We start from the raw sequence: 7,907 nt of genomic DNA on the forward strand, positions 1-7,907 counted from the left end.
CACTCCATGCATTCGAACCACTTGGCGCACATATAGGTCTGCGTGCCTATCCAAATCCGAAGTCCTTTCGAACGCAATGAAGTGAGCCGACTTTGTCGGTCATCGACTACTACCCAAATCGAATCATTCCCTCTCGACTCCTTGGTAGTCCGGTCACGAAATCCATCGTGATATGCTCCCATTTCCATTTTGGAATCGTGAGAGGTTGCAGGAATCCTCCCGGCTTGCAATGTTGAGCCTTTACTTGCTGACATGTCAAACACTTGACCACATGCTTGGCGATATCCGCCTTCATACCTGACCACCAATAATGTTGACGTAGATTCTGATACATCTTAGTGCTTCCAGGATGAATGCTGTAACTACTACGATGTGCTTCAGATAAGATTTCTTCTCTAAGCTCTACATCATCAGGTACAACCAATCGTCCTTGGAATCTTAAAGTTCCGTCATCAGCAATATGAAAATTAGCCTTTCTTTTCTCTGCGTCCTCCTGAAGAATTCTCTGCACATCCGGGTCTGTTGGTTGGAGTTGCTTAATTCTGACCTGGACATCCGGTTCAATTTTGAGGGTGGCCATAAAACTTGAAAGGCGGCCTACCTCAAATTTGAATACCGAATCTCGAGCTCTCTCAATTAAGTTCCATTCCTTAATTAGTATATGAGCCACTGAAGACTTTCGACTCAATGCATCGGCGACCTTGTTCGCCTTTCCCGGGTGATACAAAATGTCACAGTCATAGTCCTTCAGTAATTCCATCCATCGGCGCTGTCTCATGTTCAACTCCTTCTGAGAGAATAAATACTTGAGACTTTGATGGTCCGTGAAGATTTGAAACTTTTCCCCGCACAAGTAGTGCCTCCAAATCTTCAGGGCAAAGATAATCGCGGCGAGCTCTAAGTCATGCGTCGGATAGTTCAATTCATGAGGTCTCAACTGACGGGAGGCGTACGCAACAACCCTACCATGTTGCATCAGCACGCAACCCAACCCCTTGAATGACGCATCACTATAGATTTCGAATCCTCCAGGACCAGATGGAATTGTCAGTACCGGTGCGGTAGTCAGCTTTTCCTTTAGCTCTTGGAAACTACGCTCGCACTTGTCTGTCCATATGAACTTCTCGCTTTTCTTCGTGAGCTTAGTTAGAGGTGATGCTAACGCCGAGAAACCTTCTACAAACCGTCTGTAATAACCTGCCAATCCCAGAAAACTTCTGATTTCTATCACTGATGTCGGTCTCTGCCAATTGATCACGGCTTCTATCTTGCTCGGGTCGACGGAGATTCCTTCTTCGGAAATCACATGACCTAAGAATGCGACACGAGTCAACCAAAACTCGCATTTGCTAAACTTAGCATACAACTGATGCGTCCTTAAAGTCTGGAGCACTAATCTCAGATGATTCTCGTGCTCTTCATCACTTATCGAATATACCAAAATATCATCAATGAACACGATTACAAACTGATCTAGATATTCCTTGAATATTCGGTTCATCAAATCCATGAAGGCAGCTGGAGAATTTGTCAACCCAAATGGCATCACTGTGAACTCATAGTGACCATACCGAGTACGAAATGCTGACTTAGGAATATCCTCTTTCTTAATTCTCAGCTGATGATATCCCGTCCTCAAATCAATCTTTGAGAACATTGATGCTCCTTGTAACTGATCGAATAGATCATCAATCCTTGGGAGTGGATACTTATTCTTAGTGGTCACTTGGTTGAGTTGTCTATAATCGATGCACAAACGCAATGAACCATCTTTCTTCTTTACAAACAAAATTGGCACTCCCCAAGGTGATGCGCTAGGACGAATAAATCCTTTATCTAATAATTCCTGCATTTGAACTTTCAATTCTTTTAATTCTGCCAATGCCATTCTGTACGGTGCCTTTGAGATCGGCTCTGTCCCCGGTGCTAGTTCAATCACAAATTCAATCTCTCTTTCTGGCGGTAGACCTGGCAATTCCTTCGGAAAGACATCTAGAAATTCTTGAACTACTGGAATGTCTTCCACTTTCAGTTCTTCAACTGTCGTATCCACGACAGTTGCCAGGTAACCTTGACAACCCTCGTCTAACAGACGAGTTGTCTCTTGCGACGAGATTAGGACAATCGAGGGTCCTCCCCGACTTCCTACAAACTCGAAGCTATCACCTTCTATCGGGTCAAACTGAATCGTTTTACGATAACAGTCCATTTTAGCTCTTTGCTTGGTGAGCCAATCCATGCCAATTATTAAATCAAAGTCATACATGGCTAGGACTAAAAGATCTATTTTCCCCTCTCGCTCACCAATCACTAACTTGCACCCCGAACAACCCAAAGTAGTAATAACTTTATCTTTCAAGGGAGTAGATATGCACATTTCCGACTCCAATAATATAGGACTGACTCCTATCAACTTAACATACTGCTCGGCAATAAATGAGTGGGTTGCCCCCGGATCAAACAAAGCATAAGCAGGTTGGTTGTTGAGCGAAACCATACTTGTTATCACGTTAGGCACAGCTTCCGCCTGACCTTGTGTGATTGCATAAATCGTGCCTTGAGTTGGAGGTCTCTGCTGTCCTCCTTGCGGCACGTTCTGAGGGGCATACCCTCTTATCTTTCCTCTCGGTGGTGGCGGCGGCAACTGTGGTTGTCCTCTCATCCTTTTCGGACAATTCCTGGCCATGTGACCCAACTGGCCACACTCAAAACAAGTGCCCGGCCTAGATTGGCATGGGGCAGATCCGTGTCGCCTTCCACACCAGCGACATACTCCATTCTGGTTAGGCCCAAACTTGCTAATTCCACTCTTTCTATTGGGTGGAATCTGGAATCTTCCTCCCGACCATGGGCCTCTTTCCATGTCGTATTGCATCTCTCGTTGGAATTAAACCTTGACCCGGATGAGGCGGCTCTCTCATTCGATCTCTCGATCATCCGGCTCTCTCATAAAGATCATTATAAGTTCTCAGGTTCAGGGAAATCAACGCACTTCTTAAGTCGGCTTGAATCCTTCTCGAACCTCCTCACTCAGTTTCTTGGATTCGCAATTAATTCGGGGCATACTGCGAAAGTTCAGCGAACTTCGCCTCATATTGATCGACGGTTAGGGAACCCTGGCGAAGACGTTGAAATTCTGCCATCTTCACCTCTTTGGCAGTTTCTGAGAAATATTTGACATTAAAAGCCTCTAGAAAGGTGTTCCACTCTGGAACAACGCCTTCTGGGAATATGGTTCCTCGAATTGTCTTCCACCAAGTATCTGCAACTCCATCCAGCTGGTAAGTTGCGAGTAGTACCTTTTCAGTCTCATTGCACATTAGCAGTGCGAAAGCTTTCTCCAATTTCTTGATCCATGAAGTAGCAGCTTCAGGGTCTCCGGTCCCGGTAAACTGAGGCGGATTCAACTTCAGAAATTGCTCTACCAACTGATGAATTGGTCTGTTCCCGACCACTATTCCGGGTGGACCTTCGCCTTGAGCTGCGGCGGAGTGCGGCGACAGTACGACGGTAGCTGCAGCAAAGAATAGCAAAGCATTGGCAGCAGAAGGGCGGCGGCTCCAACAAATGGGCAAAGAAGGCGGCTGCGATCTCGGGCCTGTTGCCCCATCATCTCCCGCATAGCATCTAGAGCTTGGTTGATTCCGACCGATCCTTGCTCACCCGGCGCTGCTACCCCCGCACCAATAGAAGGTGGTGCTACCATAGCATCTATAACAGGTGGAATCATTCCACTCACGCTAGCCTGTGCTGGCGCTCGACCACGGCCTCCTCGGGTACCGACTCTAGTCGGCGCTCTTCCCCGAGTCACGACCCTACTGGCCCTCTTTGCAGGAGTCCTCGGCTCCTGATCGCTCATAGTGTCGCTTTAAAGAACTGACACCTGTTCCCAATTCAACACTGAATTAGAAACAAAGCGATTTGAACAACAAACAATTTTAGCACTCAGTTAACACAAACATGCACTAGCATGAATTTAAAGGCCTTTCCTACTAACTATCCCATGGTCAACGCTCCTTATCACTCCAATCTTCAACTTCGCTCTGATACCACAAAAAGGGGATGTCATGCCCTGATCCTCGGACGCGCGTACATCCTTCTACTTGGTCGATTTTAGAATGCGATATCCCAGGACTATGTATCGCCGACCCTTTCTTTTTATTAAGCACATGCGGAAGCAATTATAAATCCCCAGACAATAAAACAATGAGATAGGAAAGTAGGCCATCTTTTTCATATTGAAATTCATAACCACACTTTCATTAACAGCACAACTCATAGCATATTTACAATACTATTCACAACATACTTGTCTCACACCTATCTACACTAAGACAGGGTTTACAAAAGGGATGGGATCTCAGTCCACATCCGGGTTATACTCAAAATCCCTCCTTGGGTCATCAACTTCTTCAAAAGTCTTTCTTGTCTTCGGGTTCCTCCTCCTCAGCTTCTCCTTAGGGTCCTGAAATGGTTATTCAATAACCAATGAGACCACGTCTCAGCGAGTTCTACCCCCTAAGACCCGATTAGTAAGAAAATACGCCTTGAGGGCTGCCTAAGCACATCATGGGTCAGAGGGCTTACCTTGGCCTCAGTTTCCTTCCTGCAAGTCAGTTCAAATAATAAATACTGACAATCATAGCATCCAACCAATCAGATCGACTTAACGATCAATCGACTCAGTCGATTACATGTCATCAAAACCATTACATGGTCATCCCGACTCTTCATTCTTGACTCGAATCACGACTCTATAGGCATAATTTATTTTTAGTGGAATCACGGCCCCACTCGGCAAATTTTCTAGACTTGGTGGCATCACGGCCCCACCTGGAAAATGTTCTCAACTTGGTGGCATCACGGCCCCACCTGGCAATTTTACTCAATCTGGTGGCATCACGGCCCCACCTGGCAAATGTTCTCAACTTGGTGGCATCACGGCCCCACCTGGCAATCTTTAATCCAACTCACAACCTCACACAGTTACTTTCCTTTCAAGTACCGGCATTTTCCAATTTTGGGACAAATTCTCATATTCACCAATTTCACTAAAATTTCATAATCGATCCTCGAATAAATAAACGAAAAGCACCATTGGAATCAGCACAAAATTTCGGTCGTCGGCTATCCCACCTAATTTCCGGAAAATAAATAAATAATTAAATAATTACGAAAAATATTAAATAAATGCAATAAATCCAACTTAGGCCCGTTATAGCCTAATTGGAAGCCGATACGAACCCGGAAAATTACCGAGACTCGTTCCATAAATAACATGGCATGCCTACTTGCTAATGTCTATTTATAACCACCTAACATGCATCATTAAGTCTCTAATTTAATTGATCTAAACTAATCTAACCACCTAATTGCATTTAATTAAATCTAACCAACCCCTAAACGAATTTAGCAAACTAATAAAGCATTAGTGAGTAAAACTCACTTGACGAAAGCGGAGATCGAATCACCGCAACGGCGACACGACGGCGGCCGAAATCGGATTTTCGACAACACCGGCGGGCTTGGACCGGGCCTTAAGCTTGGCCCCAACAAATCTCAGCCCAATTGAGATTTGTTCTTGCACTGGAATGGGCTGGACCTGCTGAATTTCTGGACTGAACTAACTTGGTCTTCAAATTGTGGACTGAAATTGGGCCTCAATCATGCGGCTTGAAGACTGAAATTGCTGGCCCATTTGAAATTAAACTGAAAATGGGCTGCTCTCTTTGGGCTGAAATAAGCCAAATTTGTTGGGCTGATCTTTGCTGAAGATGGACCGAAGATTTTTGGCTTCATTTTCGCTGTAGAGTTGGGCCGCAATCCACGAAGAGATTTGCGTGGGCTGCTTCGGTCTTATTGGAGGGTCGCGACTTCGGCCGATCAATGCTTCGGCAATTGAGTTACACGAAGGAGAAATGGAGGCGACGTGAACGAGGCAGCAAGCGGGGATTCAATGAAGTCAACGGTGGAGGAAATTCTCGGGCAGCTTGCTAGCTTCTGTGGCGACCAACCTCAGTGGAGAAGGGGCATCCGCGCGGGGCTTCACTGGTCAACCGAAGAGGAGAAGCACGCTGGTTCCGTTGACTCCGTTGAAGACAAGTCGAAGTGGGGCTGCGCGTCTACGTGGAGTTGCTGCTGAAATCGGTGGCTTCGGCGGTCCGTTTGTTGACCGAAGCGAAAGAGGAGCGGGCGGTGGCAACGTGGAGATGGAGCGGTTTGCTTTGGACTGCCGGTGGCTGACTTTTGGTGGAGGCTGGCGTGAGCTTCAGTTTCCGAAGAGAAGAGCTGCGGTTCTCCACCGAAGAAAATGAAAGCGGAATGGCAGAGAATCAAGAAATCGAGAGGAAGAGGATGGGGATGAACGGTGGGGTAGGTATGAGGGAGAGATTAGAGATAGATAAGAGATGGAGGCTCCACTGAGGCGATATTTTGCCAAATATCTTTCAAGGCTATCCCAAAGTATAATCCCATGGCCTCCAATGACCCACCAAAACACTCTCCAAGACTTTCCAATTGGTCCAAAATGGCTAGGAGGGAGGGGGCTACGAATTTTAAAAATCTCAACTTCAATTGGAAATTCATCCCATCCAAATTTCATCTAAATTGGCCCTCACAAAATCAATTTGTCCTCCATCAATTACCCCGGCATTTTTCCTCACTCAAGTATCCTTCATGTTTCTCAATTGCACAATCGAAAACCATCTTCAACATTTTCTGCACTAAAATAACCCGGCGACGACTTTTTCCCAAAAAGTGTCAGTTGTCAGAAAAATCTTCTGAGGCTGAGTCGACACTCCTAGAATTTATTGTGACATGGCCAAAACTTCAATTTCTGAAATCGGACTCGAATTGGCGGTTAATTTTCATTCGGCGCGTTTTAGCGTGACCTAGACTATCGGGTAGTTTTCAGAATTTTTAAGGCAAATGACCCGTGGTCGATTTTCTTCGAGCCACTATGAACCCACTCGACTCATTGGCGACTCACGATTGTCGTGCAAATCTCGAGGATTCAATTACGGACACAAGGTACCAAAACAATAAGAAAATCAGTCTAGTGTTGGCCGACGAGAATTTTCTAATTCAGTGGTGTCACCCACGATTAGTCACATATCTCTATCGATCCAGTCTATCTCTGATTTCAAATCGATTTTTAACTGTGCCGTAGTGACCTCTAAAGATGGACACGGTCAAGAAGCCGATTCCTAATCGAGTTCTCAAGTCTATTGCCTTAAAATTCCTTAATAATTTCCCCCGCTAGTCTAGTTATCTCGAGAGTGATCGGCTCTGAGAATAACCCTATAGACGCGTCAATGAAATGCCCGATTTATTCAGTAGAAGACAGGGTTGAAATTTTGGGATGTCACATTAACTCCAGGCGTGCAAAATGGGCCGAATACATCCAGGAGTTCACTTTCTATATTAAGCATAAGGCTGGAGCTCAGAATCAAGTTGCTGATGCCCTTAGTCGAAAGAAGAGCTTGCTCTCTACAATGCATTCTAATGTTCTTGGATTTGATTCTTTTCAGGAGTTATATAAAGAAGACCCCTACTTTTCCAAGATCATTCCCGATGCACATGAAAAGAAGCTTGCTGATTTTACCGTATGTGATGGTTTTCTTTTCAAAGGAAATCGTTTATGTGTGCCGGACTATTCTCTTCGGCAACAGGTAATTGATGAAGTTCACTGTAAAGGACATTTTGGGCACGCGAAAACTGAATCCTATAAAACGGACATCGACAAGCGGCGGCGTGAAGTTATCTTTGAACCTGGAGATTTTGTTTGGGCTTATTTGCCACTAGAACGGCATCCCATCGGAAGTTATACAAGCTTAGTGATCGAAAGCTTGGACCTCTCGAAGATCTTGAGCGCATCAATCCTAATGCGTATCAATAAAATCTTCCTT

Source organism: Eucalyptus grandis, chromosome 3, assembly GCF_016545825.1.
Source record: "Eucalyptus grandis isolate ANBG69807.140 chromosome 3, ASM1654582v1, whole genome shotgun sequence".
NCBI classification, from domain to species: domain Eukaryota; kingdom Viridiplantae; phylum Streptophyta; class Magnoliopsida; order Myrtales; family Myrtaceae; genus Eucalyptus; species Eucalyptus grandis.